The sequence below is a fragment of the Sus scrofa genome, chromosome 1, assembly GCF_054392235.1.
Source record: "Sus scrofa isolate SSC_HxYL_T2T_F1_AM1 chromosome 1, Sscrofa_HxYL_maternal_Yorkshire_Landrace_v2.0, whole genome shotgun sequence".
Taxonomy (NCBI): Eukaryota; Metazoa; Chordata; class Mammalia; order Artiodactyla; family Suidae; genus Sus; species Sus scrofa.
Genome location: NC_139383.1, coordinates 39073136 through 39089142, shown reverse-complemented (window position 1 = coordinate 39089142; position 16007 = coordinate 39073136). Strand labels below are relative to the sequence as shown.

General features: G+C 35.6%; 1 pseudogene; it reads left to right on the top strand.

The window, feature by feature from the left end:
- Positions 1 to 7228, top strand: part of LOC146406042 (ubiquitin-conjugating enzyme E2 R1 pseudogene) — a 48939-nt pseudogene extending 41711 nt beyond the window's left edge.
- Positions 7229 to 16007: the final 8779 nt, after the last annotated feature.

The following is a 16007-nucleotide window of genomic DNA, read 5'->3' as shown; positions in this document are numbered from 1 at the left end:
GAATTCATAGAACTCAGTTATACTTCTTTAAAAGGACTTATTTTATGGATATATTAGCAACTGTTTTTAATAAATCCAGAATTAAAATATTTAGGGTAGTTTAAGAAAAAAAATATTTAACAGTGTGAACAGAAACTAACTTGCTTAGACTAATTCTGAAATTATTTGCATATCAATCACTTAGTCTTCTCTGGTGGTTTTTAAAGAGATTGCTTAGTTTCATACTGTCAGATACAGTCAGTTAGTATGGAATATCTTTAGCAATGTAAGAAGTAAATTATTTAGATAGCTCATTTTAAATCCATGGGCCAAGACATTGATTGTAGAAAAATAATAGTTGCTTACATAAGTTGTTACTTCCTCAAAGTCAAAGGCACATTTTGAATTAAGTCTCTTCAGAGTTATTGAATGATTACAGAAATACTCTGCTTTCCAATCAATGGAATATCCTAGATATAATTTATCTGTACCAGAGGATGTCATAATTGTGTGTGCATGAATGTGCATGAGTGTGTACATCTGTGCATGCATGTGTTGTGTGTTCTTGTCTAATTTTCCCAAGGTGCATGCCACTAAAACTGATTCTGTCAAAGTCACCAACAACCTCATGATACAAAAATCCAGTGGACTCTGCTGAGTCCTCCTTTTTTTTTTTTTTTTTTTTTTTACTGGATCTCTCAGGAAAGTTATACAGAATTGACTGCTTCCTTGTTCTTAAAATTCTCTATTGTTCTGCTTCTAATTTTTTCCTACTTCAATAACTGCTTTCTGTCTGTGATACCCCTAAATATTGGTATTCCTTAGGTCTCCCTTGATCCTATTGTCATGTCTGTCTATTACCTCCCCAAGTGATCTGATTCAATTCCATTTTGAAAATACCATCTATATGCTGATAACTACTTAAATTTCTATCTGCAGCTGGTTCTTTTTTTCCAGCTCCTGACTAGCTAGCATGTCAAAACTGCCTCGTGTCACACGAAGATTGCACCTCAGCACCTATTGTATTCCTGGCATAGTGGCAGCATGATGGATATTTCTTGAGTCAGTTGGTGTGTGGAGTGCACGGGTGCATTATGTGTGTAACAGCTCATGTACAAATGGTTTGGGTTGGGATTACATTAGTTCACTTAGATGTTAAGGCTACAAAAAGAACCATAAAAAATGAAATTCTAGACTGTGAGAAAGAGGAAGTCCCTAATACTCTTCTCTATGTCAACACTTTTTGAAGATCTTCAGCAAATCACAAAAATATGCTATCTTACCACATAACACATTGAGAGTCATAGGGAATAGTAATTGCATTTCTTCCTCCACTTGGTTACTTTTTCATTTTCCTGTCCATATTTTCTACCATTCTTATTCAACTCTGTTTTCTCAGCTGCCTTCAGAGTTCCACTGTGAAATAGGGTACTTTATTTCATATATTCCCTCAAACATTAATGAGGAAGAGAATAAATATGCTTACATTCTTATTTTGTCTTTCTGTTCATTATTTGATATCTAGTTCTTTATTAGGATACTTTTAAAAACAAACTTACCAACGTGATTCACTAGAGTCATGAATGATGGGGTCTTTGTGAAGATTAGCTATATAAAGAAACAATGAAAATTATTTATTAATAAGAGTATCATCCAGCATGTTAATATTAGTATCATGTGAGATAAAACTAATAGACATGTTAAATAGAATACAATGGGTCCGGTACTTCTTCAGGGTATTTTCAATGTTACAGAGTCTACCTACCTATTCACTTCTCTTTTATGATTAGTAGGCTAATTAATTTTGAAGAGCTATATTTGGCAAGCCCTTATTAAAGTAGGATTATGTCGCCTTGATTGTCTCTTTTGTGGGATCAGAGATGACTAATGATAAAAATACACTAACCTCAGATTTTGTTAAAGTTTTTTGCTTAATGAGTTCACTCTGGCTGGTTAAAGTAGGATTATGTCGCCTTGATTGTCTCTTTTGTGGGACCAGAGATGACTAATGATAAAAATACACTAACCTCAGATTTTGTTAAAGTTTTTTGCTTAATGAGTTCACTCTGGCTGGTTAACTCCCAGACTTATTTCAGTCACTGACTTTTCTGCTTCTTGTTACTGTAAATTATGAAATTTTGAACTCATCACTTGCTGCTCTTCCAAAAGGTTCAATTGAAGCCTGTTTCTAAGTTCTAGACATTAAATTTTCATCCATTGCAACATACGTTGAAGTCATAAATTAGCACACTTGATGGTTTTGTATAAATACTTGGAATACTGATTGACACTTCTTTGGGTAAAAATTATAAGGACATCATAACTATAAGAATACTTTGTGGGAGTTCCTGTCGTGGCGCAGTGGTTAATGAATCCGACTAGGAACCATGAGGTTGAGGGTTTGGTCCCTGGCCTTGCTCAGTGGGTTAATGATCCGGCGTTGCCCTGAGCTGTGGTGTAGGTTGCAGACGTGGCTCGGATCCAGTGTTGCTGTGGCCCTGGCGTAGGCCAGTGGCTACAGTTCCGATTTGACCCCTAGCCTGGGAACCTCCATATGCTGTGGGAGCGGCCCAAAGAAATAGCAAAAAGACAAAAAAAAAAAAAAAAAAAAAGAATACTTTGTGTTCTTTTCTAATACTTACAGTATTATGGTATGTAGAATGAACGATAACATGTAATAAATCTTTTTTGATTTGAAAAACAACTTATTCTCTTTCTATTTGGTAATAAATATATTCTCTTACAAAGAGGAACATTTTTCAAACTATTGCCATCAATTAGAGACAAAACATAGAACATGGCCTCACAGATAACAGCTGTCCTTCATGGCATTCTTTTTTTCATTAGTCTCAGTAATTATTGATAACCGAACGGCTATCCAGTTAAAGACATTGGGAGGCAGCATGACTCAGAGTGTTCAAAGTTTATTGATTATTAACACCAATATGTGTGTGTGTCTGACTTGCCGGTGTGTTTTAATACATACCCTTGCCTGTTCACTGCAGGTAGAATAACCAGATGCTATTCCGATAGAGCTATTTATTCTCTCTATGATTTCTAGATCAGAGTTGCCTGATTTCTATTTTAGTGCATAATCAAAATTCATACGCTGTGGTTGCTATGAGCTGTATCATGTGCACTATGGTAAATTCTATTATTATTCCCAATTATATGTTGCCTTCTCTGCAAGAGGCTATATTCCATGGTCTATTGACGTTAGTTTGGCCATGTGACTTGCTTTGGAAATGATGTTGCCACGTTCTGGCAAAAGCTCTAAGAGCTGTGGTGTGGTTCTGCCACTGATCTTTTTTTTTTTTTTTTTTTTTTCCCTGCCAGCACACAAAGAGTATTTAATATAAGTGAGCTTTATTTAAGTTGAAATGTTAGAATAACAATAATGCACTCTGCATAGATAAGACCTGACCCTTCAGGTAGAAGACGTATGAAACAATGCTGTGGCTGACCTGCAGTTGAGACATAACCAAATAAGAAACAACCTTTTATTTTTTTAAAGCTTCTGAGAGTTATCAGGTCATTTGTTAATACATAATAATTTAGTGAAAGGTGATTAATACATGGACATATAACTTCAGCCTTGTAGCTATAACCCAAATCAAGTGCTATTCTACTATATCTGCTTGATTCCCATGATGACAAATTTTCATTTAATATACATTTATGGTTCCCGATATTGAATATTGAAACAGAATGTATTTGAACCTTGTAGGCAAGCAGGAGCATTTTATAGTTCTTCAGATTCCAATCCTCCTCATCCATTTACCTAAGAATAGATAATTATCCAAAGAAAGGCTTCAATGTTTAAACATTCCTTTATACCTTAATTAGCCTTGCTCAGACCTTCTCAACCACATTGTGAATAGAAAAAGTATGAGGTGTATATACAGAAAAAGTAGTTCATTTACCTTATAAGTAGTTTAGGACCAAAACTATAACAATGTTGTGACCTCACTGTAATACAGTGTTACAACTAATATTTTGTATGTCATCAGTTTAGTGGACTTGAGTTTATATAGGGCAATTCCTATAACGTGCAATTTTAAAAAATTGAAAATATTTTCAGTTCTCAAAAAAACAAGCCAAAGTTAGTTAAAACCCAATATTATATTATCCAGTAGAACACTGTGACAGATTATACTTTTTATGCAATTATCTTTCTAAATTACAATTTAGTTTCTGGAATTTGGTCCAGAATGTCTCCACAGTCCTTTAGCAATTTAACTAATGTACCAGTTGTGTGCATCTTGAAGTTCTTATAAAAGATTCTCTTTGTTGATATGCAGCGGTATGCTCATTTGTATTATGAAAAGCAAAAAGGAGTAGATGTTTAATCCATGCTTTAATCCATGCTCTTTAAAAAACAATAACTACCAAACATGTCTCTCATTACGCCCTCATAGTAGTTTGGTTTTTTTCAACATTTCAAACTTACAGAATACCTGAAGTGAAAAGACTTGAGACATTTGGAGATATATAGCGTTTACATTTATTTTCCATTATAGTTGATTTACAGTGTTCTGTCAATTTCTACTGTACAGCACAGTGACCCTGTCAAACATATATACATAATTTCTTTTCCTCACATTATCATCCATCATGTTCCATCACAAATGACTGGATATAATTCTCTGGGCTCTATAGCAGGATCTCATTGCCTATCCATTCCAAAGGCAATATTGTGCATCTATTAACCCCAGACTCCCAGTCCATCGCACTCCCTTCCCCTACCCCTTGGCAACCACAAGTCTGTTCTCCAAGTCCATGAATTTCTTTTCTGTGGAAAGTTACATTTGTGCCATATATTAGATTCCAGATATAAGTGATAATATATGGTATTTTTCTTTCTCTTTCTGATTATTTCACTTAATATGAAATTCTCTAGTTTTATCCATGTTGCTGCAAATGGCATTATTTTGTTCTTTTTTATGCTGAGTAGTATTCCATTGTATATATATGGCACATCTTCTTATCCATTCATCTGTTGATGGACATTTAGGTTGTTGCCATGTCTTGGCTATTGTGAATAGAGCTGGAATGAACATACAGGTGCATGTGTATTTTCCAAGGAAAGTTTTGTCCAGATATATGCCCAAGAATGAGATTGCTGGGTTATACGGTAGTTCTATATTTAGTTTTCTGAGATACCTCCATACTGTTTTCTGTAGTGGTTGTACAAATTTAAATTCCCATCAATAGTGCAGGAGGGTTCCCTTTTCTTCACATTCTCTCCAGCATTTGTTATTTGTGGACTTGTTAATGTTCTCCTTAGTCTCCTGTTCTAAGAGCATGGAAGATGAGGATTCCTTTTCCACTCTTCATTTTAGTCCAGTGAGTGTGGACTTTGGAGTTAGAAAGGCATGAATTCAAGGGATAGTCTGCCACTCATTATCTGTGTGACTTTGGGCAAATCATTACTCTCTTTTAATTTTTCCATGTATAATGTGATACTATTGTGAGGATTACATTAGATAAGAGATGCATTTTTAGCATAATTGTGGTCAATTTGTGTCCATGTACAATATTTTATATTAATCTCATTACTTCCCAACAATTCTCTAACACATGGCAGTAAAAAACTTCAGATAAAATATCTCTAGCCCTAACTTTTTCCCCTGAGACCCACATACATATATCCACCTAATTGCTTGCTATCTCAACTTGGTCATCTAAAGACACCGTAAACATATGGAAACAAAGATAATCATTTGTACAAGATAAAGCCCAACTTGATCCTCTAAAAATCTTCCCCATCTTTGGACATGGTACTCCTTTTCACTTAGGTGCTCAGGATAAATATGTAGGGTCATCCTTAATTCCTAAGGTTGCAACCCTACTCACACCCTAAATGTAATTTGTACATAAGTACTAATAACTCTAACTCCCTGGATTTTTAAAGTCTGCCCACTCCTACTCCCCAGCAAGGACAACCCTAAACAAGCAGTTATCTCATGCCTGAGCCACTTCAGTTGAGTCTTAACTGTTGTCTCTGCAATACTTTCCACCAAAACAGCTAAAGGGAAAATTTAGAAGCTGAATTCAGATCACATGCATTCTGAAGTTTAAGCACTCCAATATATTTTAATTTCATTTTTGAAAAAAATATTTTTTTTAAATTATGGCTTTCAAGTCTCATTTCATGATCCAGGTAGGTCCTGCCAAGCTCTCCAGGCTCATTGTCTCCTGCTTTGCAGTTCCTTTCTATTATGTCCCAGTCACTCTGGTCATTGGATTTAATAAGTCCTCTCAGGACCTTTGAAGTCTGTTTCCTCTGTCTGGAATCCTTTCTCCCTGGATACAATTATGGCTACCACTTCACATTTTTAGGTCTTGGGGTCAATTTTATTCCCTCAGAGAGGCCTTCCCTAACCATCCTACCTGAAGAAGAATGATGCTATCCTTGCAAAACATCTTATTAAATATTCCTATCACTACAAGCTAGCATCCTGTGTATATATGTTATATGCAATTATACATTTATTATTTACTTTGCCTCAGTAGAAAGTAGATGCCATAAAGGCAGGGACTTTTTCTTTTCCACTACCACAATCCCAGTATCTAAACTGTTCCTAGCACATGATAGATCTCAAAATATAGTTACTAAGTACATGACTCTGCTCTTTGTTGTTTCCTGAAATTTGCTAGTTATGTTCATACACATGCATTCACCAAACCTTTAGTAATAGAGTAGAAAATAAAACACAAGCCTTCACTACACTACAACTTTAAAGACCAAAGCATAATCCTGAAGGAATAACTGACTCACTGTTGCTTGGTGTTGACATGGGCCTAACCAATAATGTCAACTGAGAAATACTACACTAAATAAAACAACTTAAAGCCAACATAACACCTTTGTTACTGATAAAGTTGATATTGGAGACTATCTGCAAGAAGGTGAGACTCCTGATACTAAAGTAGACAGTCTTACTTAACAAGCCTCAGGCATGGCTGAATAATAAGAGCCTCCCCATGCAGGAGCCAGTATGTAAAATTTAGGGCCTGTCGCATGTGGGCATGCTGGCTCCTTAGAGTGAGGAATGCCTGGGCTGTATTTGCCCGGTTTTTCCCTTTGAATTTACCACTCAGATTAAGCCCCTCCATCTCCCCTGCAGAGAGAGAAGTGAATGCGAAAGCAGAACTAGGCAGCAGTGGTATTACTGTGGAGCTCTTACCAGTGGAAAGAAACAGAAGAGGTGGTGCTGTGGTAACCCCCTGCCCTTTCTATGACTAACATTGTAATTTTTTCATATCTATATTTTTATTAAACTAGTGCTCATACATCATCTTTTTTCATTCTTAAGTCTTTTTAAAAAATTTCACTAATCATGAGTATCAAGGAGGTAAACATAATGTTTACCACTCTATACCAAGATGAAATATCTGCAACTTTAAGGAAAATTTAAAATCTTTAAGGATAACTTTCCAATATATGACCTGACCCTTGGGAATTGTCATAGTAAGACTAACATTTGAAATGTAGTTTAGGTCAATATTTTAATTCTATAGGTACTTATATTGAAGCTGAAATAGAGAAATTATCTATCTTTATTAAAAAATGATTGCTTTCCATCACTAAATTTGAGAGCTCTGCATTATTTACCCAGTGTGATAGCAGACATTAAAATGATCATTACTGAAAGAAGGTCTTAGCTTCAATTTTTTCTCCTCTAAACATAACAAAATATACTGAACATGTGAAAGTGCTTTGAGCTCAGTGTGAACTTCTGTTAATAATGCTATTTTTTTTCAAGTTAAAAGTAAAGGCTTCCAAAATGTCTCTGGAATTTCATATCACTTTATTTTTCAGAGATTTTTAGTATCTGTGAGTAGAGATGAAAACTTAGGCGAAGTATCATGATGGATGATTAATGAAGAAATTTGTACAAAACAAGTTTTAGGGAGTAAATGAGTTTGTTAAGAAGAGGCTGTGACACAGTACCTCAGTCTCAATCCTAGAGAAGGATCAGGACCATCATGTTTATCCTGCTTTTTATGGCCATTCTATGTCCTGTAGTTACTCCTCAGTATCTCTTCAACTTTATTTCTCTGTCAGATGGCTCCTACTAAATGAACCTCAGGCCATACATCACTTCCTCCTTCTAGTCTCATGTTCAAGTCCAAGAGTGAGTCTCATTAGTTACCTCTGTGATCCCTATTAGGCGGATCAGGAACTCTTCCCAGTGTTCCTACCAACAGTTTTACAACAGTCTTTCTGAGCTTGCCTCTTCCCCACCTCAGGATGGGTTATTACAGGATAGCAAATTATCTCACCCTGGGTATACATGATACTGATTGTTTAGGAGGACAGTGAACCCAGTTCCTGGTGTTCCAGGCCCTAGGAATGAAGACACAGTTTAAAGTCCAAGTAGGTTAAAGTGGCTACTTATTTAAGAAAATTGTTAACTACAAACTATGTCAGAAAAAATTCCTAGGTGTTTCAATAAAAATACTAAGTGGTAAGTATAGTTTCCTCTCTAAAATAGGCTGTTCATTTTTTTCTGGATCCTGATTTAGGCACTGAAGCAGAAGAAACATAGATGGTGCATTGATCTCTGTGGAGAGTCAGGACTCTAGGTAAGGCTTGCATCTTGGCAGTGCAAATTCCACCTGAAAGGATCCTGAGCGCTTGTGTGGATTTAGAATAACATCACTAGTGTGTCTTTAATTCACAATGTCTGGTAGGAGTTAGTTTGAATCCGATCTTCTCCGTGGCCTGAATGATATTACAAACAGTCTTTCTAGGATATATGGCTGTGTTTATTTGCTTACAGCAAATATTTTGGTGTGGTATGGTTAATACGCTTGTAAATAGTGGGGAAACCATTAGCTTGTTGAGCTTTCAAGCAAAGTAGTTATTACACATTTCATAGGTTTTAAAAAGTGGCTTTCTGGCCTCAGACATTTTAGAGGTAAGCTTGCATATGATGAAGTGAACTGAATCTGCTATCAAGTGTGGTAATGGGAAGATAGTGATAGATTTGGGATTAGAATGCATGGGTATAATAAGTTAAGGGAGAAAGTGGAAGTTTAAAAATTTTAAGGGAAATACATGTTTTTCTGTAATTAATTTAATATTGCCCAGTAATTCCATGGAAATGATTACTACTCTGAAGTGTTGGAATTTTTATATTATTTCATTTAATTTGTCCAGAAATTATATAAATATTATGTTATTGTCCCCACATTACAGATAAAGTTACACAGAGTTAGAAACATTAAATGAGATGTTGAAAGTTCCATAAATTATAAACAGCAAAGAGGTATATTGAATGCAGGGCTGGCTGTTTCCAAAACCCGTGTTTCATATATTTCCCTAGCTTGGCATTTACATAGTTTCCTAGAATCTGTGCTGGAGTCAAAACTGGACTGTGAGCCCTACTCTGACTCTTCTGACTCCTTGATCTTCTGCAAATTGCTTAATTTCTTTAAGTTTCAGTTTTCTGATTTGTAGAATGGGGATATTGATTTAAAATACAATTCAGATAATTATTTCAGATACAATTGTGAAAAAAATGAGTGAAAATGTTTATAAAGTGATTAGTACAGTGCTCAGATAAGCACCCAATAAATTGTAGAAAGAAGGAAGAAAGGAAGGGAGGAAGGAAGGGAGACACTAAAATCTAAAATATTATAATAAAAAATTTAAAGGAGATGTAAAACAAATGGAAAGATATCCCATGTTCATGAGTCGTAAGAATTATTATTGTTAAAATGTCCATACTACTCAAAGCAATTTATAGACTCAATATAATCCTTAACAAATTTCCAGTGGTATTTTTCACAGAAATAGGAAAAACAATCCTAGAATTTGTATGGAACCCTTCCTGAGAAGGAAGAACAAAGCTGGAGGCATCATACTTCCTGATTTGAAACTCTACTACAAAGCTATAGTAATCAAAACAGTATAGGGCTGGCATAAAAATAGACATAGAGACCAATGGAAAGGAATTAAAAGCACAGAAATAAACTCTTGAATATATAATGTATTAATATTTGACAGGGGAGCTGAGAACACTCAACAGGGAAATGATAGTCTCTTCAGTAAATAATAATGGGAAAAATAGAAAACCATATGCAGAAGAATGACATTGGATCCCTATCTTATACCACTCACAAAAATTAACTCTAAGTACAGTAAAGACTTAAGCATAAGACCTGAAAGCATAAAACTCCTAGAAGAAACCATAGGGGAAATGGCTCCTTAACATTGGTCTTAGCAATGATTTTTTGAATGTGACACTAATAGCACAAGCAACAAAAGAAAAAAAAAATACAAAGTGAGATTATATTAAACTAAAAGCTCTGCACAGCAAAGGAAACATTAAAAAAAGACAACCTATCCAATGGGAGAAAATATTTGCAAATCATATATCTGATAAGGAGTCAATACCCAAAATGTACAAAAAACTCATACAGCTCAATAGCAAGAAAAAAAAAAGTTAAAAACAGGCAGAGGATATGAGTAGACTTTTTCTTCTTTCAAAGAAGACATACAGATGGACAAAAGACACGAAAAGATGCTCAACATCACTAGTCATCAGGGAAATGCAAATCAAAATCATGATGAAATATCACCTCACTCGTGTTGGAATAGCCATTGTTAAAAAGACAATAGATAACAAGTGCTGATAAGGCTTTGCAGAATAGGGAATGCTTGTGCACTGTTGGTGGGAATGTAAATTGGCATAGCCACTATGGAAAATATTATGGAGGTTTTTCAGAAAGTTAAAAATAGAACTACCATATGATCTAGAAATTCCAAACTGGGTACATAATAAAAGGAAATGAAATTCGTATCTCAAAAATTTATTTGCATGCCCCATATTCATTGCAGCATTGTTCACAAACACCAAGGTAATGGAAACAACCTGTCGATCAGTAAATGAATGGATAAAGAAGATGTGGTATATTTATGCAATGGAACGTTATTCAGCCTTGAGATAAAGAGAAATCTTGCTATTTGTGATAACATGGATTGACTTTGAGGCATTATGCTTAGTGAGATAAGTCAGAGACAGAAAGAAAAATACTGTGTGATATTACTTATATGTAGAATCTAAAAAGGCTGAATTCATAGAAACAGAGTAGAAAGGGGGTTACATGGGGTTAGAGGCTGGATGAAATGAGATGTTGGTCAAAGGGTATAGACTCTCAATTAAAAATCTGAGGGACATAACGTACAGCCTGATGATTACAGTTGACAGTACGGTATTACATACTTGAAAGTTCCTAAGAGAGTAGATCTTAAGTGTTCTTACCACAAAAAAAGAAATGGTAATTATGTGTGATGATGGAGGTATTAACTAACACTACAATGGTGATCATTTCACAATATATAGGTGTATCAAATCAGCAGAGTATGCACTTTAAACATTATAAAAGTTTAAATTTTTATATTACATTGACACAATGTAATATACTAATTATATCTCAAAAGAGCCAAAAAGAAAGAGGAAGGGAAAAGAAAGGAAGAGAAGGGAAGGAAAGGAAGAAGAAAAAAAATTACAAAGTTGGGTGTAAATCAAATGATTTGATGCTAGATTACAATAAGGAGTTCACTTAATGTAATCTTGCATCAAATCATTTGATCTCTATGACAATATTTTTAGAATAAATATTACTACCCAATTTTGAATTAAAAAATGTGGACTTAGACTTTTTGAATATATATTCATTTTTTATGTTATATTTTACCTAATGTGGCATTGTATTGTTTGGACTCAAAGGTGCTGAAAACTAGAACGATTGTAGCTTCTGTGACACTGAGTCCCTCTGGTTTTGATGGTGGCACATCTGATATTCTGTTTGACTCTACAATAGGATATTAAGCAGTGAAAGATGGAGTTGGGCATAGTGGTAGGACAAAGAATTTGTTCTGCTTTCTACCTGCAAAGAAAATAAGACTTCAATGTTCATAATCACAGAATTACTTTATATTAATGTTATGTCAAAATATACATATTTTTAGTGTATAAATGTTGCATAGAACCTATATGAAATATTTGAAATAGTGAATGTTTTTATGCAGGTAACCTTGAAAATATTTTATAACTTGTTGAGAACTATGTACTTGTTAATCACTACCATTACCCAATTTTACTAACCATGAGTATCATTCTACTTCAACTAAGCTTTTATCTATAACGATAGAGTAGAATTTTTTTTTTTTTGTACCTGAACATCCAAGGCATTTTACAGCTTATGATACTTCCCCTTCTGGAAAAACAAACAAACAAAACCCCAAAATTATACCAAAGAAAGAAAAACATAACAGAAAAAAAATTCCTTTCTAAAGTTTGATTTTACTTGGTTAAAGTTTTTCTAAAGAAAAATCCAAATTTAAGACCTCTTTACTGAAACTACTATTTAGTTAAAAGTATTTCAAGCATAAGACAATATGACAATTTTGTCACCATGCAAAATATGAACACCGTAATTAACATACGGCATTTCATGAAAGATATGACAGTATAATTGTCACTTGGGCAATCAAACCCTAAAATCCTGCAGGACAAAGGGAAAAAGCAGCGCTTGACATTCCATCTTCATAGGAACCATGAAATGTCTCTCATGATTTAGTGTTACTATAACCCTGCTAGAATAAATACAAACAACTCTTAAGAACTATAAACTCCCAGTAATTTTTGTTGTCTTGAATTAATTACAGAAATATCCCCCCACACACATCATAAAAACATTCTACAAGTTGGTGCTGTGGTGCAGTGGGTTAAGGATCTGGCATTGCCAAATCTGTGGTACAGATCGAAGCTGCAGCCTGGATTCAGTCCCTGGCCCTATGCCACGGGTGCAGCCAAAAAGAGAAGAAAAAAAAATTAAAAACACATTCTATAGTTTATTGTCTTAAAATGGCACTTTAGTCCAACACTGGTACTTAATTACATATTGCCATTGAACCAAACCTATTTAATTCCTATCTTTTCACCCAAATAGTCACATTTTAATGGGAATATATTAAAATCTAAGTATTTGTATAAGTATATTCACATGTCTGAATACATTTAAGCTTAAGGTATAATGTAAGTTATTGAGAGACAAAAAATATGTTCCAGGTTTTATTTAGAAATGAAGCTCATGATATATTTGGATCTGAGTATGGTGATACATATGTGACTATCAGAACTGATAGGAAAAGTGTATTTTTTAATTCTTCTTTTTAAAATATTTTGCCAAAGGATCGTAGGATCAAATTCATCATATACATTTACATTGGCAAAAGTTTGAAAAAAATATAAAATGGAAGTATTTAATACATTAGATTAAAATATCCTTCTAGACGTCTTGGCCTTAGTATATACAACATGAAGCAATGGTTTCTGGCTCTAGTTTTTGGTGGCTTCCTACATCTATACTCCCTTCTCTCCAACCCATTTTGTGTGCAGCTGCAAAGTGGACCTTCCTGGGGCAAAGCTGTTGTCTTCTCTGCTCAAGAACTATAACAGGTCCCTTATTGTCTTCTCAGTAAAGGCCAGCTCTTCAGACTGACATTCAGACTTGTCATTGCCCTCTTTACTTTTCCAGGCTCCTTATATTGCAGCTAAACTGGCCTACTTGCTGAGTCTGGATCTCAAACTTGAGCCAGCTTAAATACTCTGTTCCTGATTCACACAGGTGGCAGTAACTTCACCTTGTCAGAAATGCCCCCAATTCTACTGATTTGCAGTTCTTGCTAATTTTAATTTTTTTGGTATGGTAATTTTTATTTTATTTTTTCTTTCTAGGGCCTCACTTATGGCACATGGAAATTCCCGGGCTATGGGATGAATCGGAGCTGCGGCTGCCACAGCCTACACCACAGTCACAGCAGTGCTGGATCCAAGCTGCATCTGCAACCTATGCCACATGCTGCGACATAGGATCCTTAATCCACTGGGTGAGGCCAGGGATGGAACTTGGATCCTGATGGGTATTAGTCAGGTTCTTAACCTGCTAAGCTACAATGGGAAATCCTGCTATGGTAATTTTTAGACTTTCTCCTTACCTTCCAAATGTTAGCCCATAGAGGCAATATCTGCATTTCACTCAACTTGCAACTGTTAACAGGTATAACATTTTTGTTCCCTTTCTACTGGCTATTCCCCTCTTTGCACCCCATCTTCCCTTAGTGCCACTTGTGGTAAGAAAGATGACATCATTCAGAGGAGAGTTCTAAGCAGTGAGAGGAGAGGGAAATTCACCACTTTCAGCCACTTAATGGATGGGGAAGGGTGTCTTTGTGGCAGAAGCAGGAGTAGCAGACAAAGGAAAGGTTTTTCACAGTCTCTTCCCCTATGCTCTGGATGAGGTTGACATTCCTGTGTGGTGGGTGCAGATATGAGGGCAAAAGTCTAAAGGAGAATTGTTTTTGATGCATTTCGCACCACCACCACCCCAACATAGGGCTGCATCATCAGAGTAAAACTGTCAAGGTGATGTGGTTAGATGGAGTGAAGGTTTGGGTACAGTTCTCCAGTGTCCCCTGGACTCCTGGGTCATGTGGACAGTATCCAGAAATCCCCTCTGGCCCACAAAGCAATCTTGAGTCTGGCTAGCTGTGCTGGCTGGAGACGTATGATAACAATGTTGTGATGCCCAGAGAACTGGCTATTGAACTCAACAGCATTATGACTAATGAGAATTTTATTATGATTTGAAGTTAATGCTTATGTGGTTTTGCCAAGAAGGCATATGTGAAGACAAAAATACTGTGGGAAGGAAAGTTCATTGGCCATGCCCCTGTCTCAAGACCATTATTAGAGGGTATCAAGGGAACACCCGTATTTTCAACAAAATGTTTGGACAAAGCCTCCTAGAAGCACCTCAGAATCACTGTCTTTCCTGAACAGTTCCAGGATGGGCAATGGAGACTGAACAGATTTAGGAGGAAGTCATGGTCCTATGCTCCAGCTCACAGCAAAAGAAGGCAAGCCAGAAATGCCTGACTCCTTCATCCACCTCCAGATTTAAAAAGACAATTTAAATTCAGTATTCTACCTTCTCTGTGAAAAAGGGAAAACAAACACTGGATTAGCATACTGTATCTATATTACTGAATATCTTAACTATAAAAAAGACACAACTGCATATAGGGATTTATTTTTCTTCTCTTCAGAGGCTCAAAACATACCACCGTGTACGGATTTTGAATCAATTCTGGTATAAGTAAGTACACTACATCTACTTTCCTAACATTTCTCTTTGTCGCTTTCTAATATTCTATTAAATTGGTATTTATTAGGGTTGTAGAAGGATAAACTAGGGAAAACATAGCAAATAAAGGAACTGTACAGTAACTTACATTATTAGGAAAGATACTTTCAAGCTATGCAATAAATCTTAATTACAAAGAAAAAAATGTAGAGTACATATTACTATTGCCTCACTAAAAACTAATCATTTGTTTAGGATTATTCTGTTGAATGGTTTAAATACTCTATTCCTCATCTCATAATTGTAGGAAATGAATGCCATCTTTTAACTGGCTTCTGAGAATGTGAATTGAATGGATAGAATGTATTCTTTCTATTTGCTTCCTCCACAGAGTATAAAACCCTAAGTCCAATTATCACTAATCAATTCTTATTCTGGTTAATTTAGAGCACCACTTCCATTTTCGATCAAGTGGCTTCTCTGAGATATTAGTATAAAGTTACTTTTTTTTTTTAATAATGGTCGCATGGAAGTTCCCAGGCCAGAGACTGAATCTGAGCCACAGCTGTGACCTACAGCCCAGCTTCAGCAGTACTGGATTCTTTAGGCTGGGGATCAAACCTGTGCTTCTGCAGCAACTGGAGCCACTGCAGTTGGATTCTTAACCCACTCTGCAACATCAGGAACTCCTAAAGTTATTTTAATCTTTTTTTTTCTTCTTCTTTATGGCCAAAACTGTGGCATATGGAAGTTCCTAGGCTATGGGTCGAATAGGAGCTGCAGCTGCCAGCCTTCGCCACAACCACACCAGATCTGAGCTGGAATGGTGACCTACATCACAGCTCATGGCAACACTGGATCCT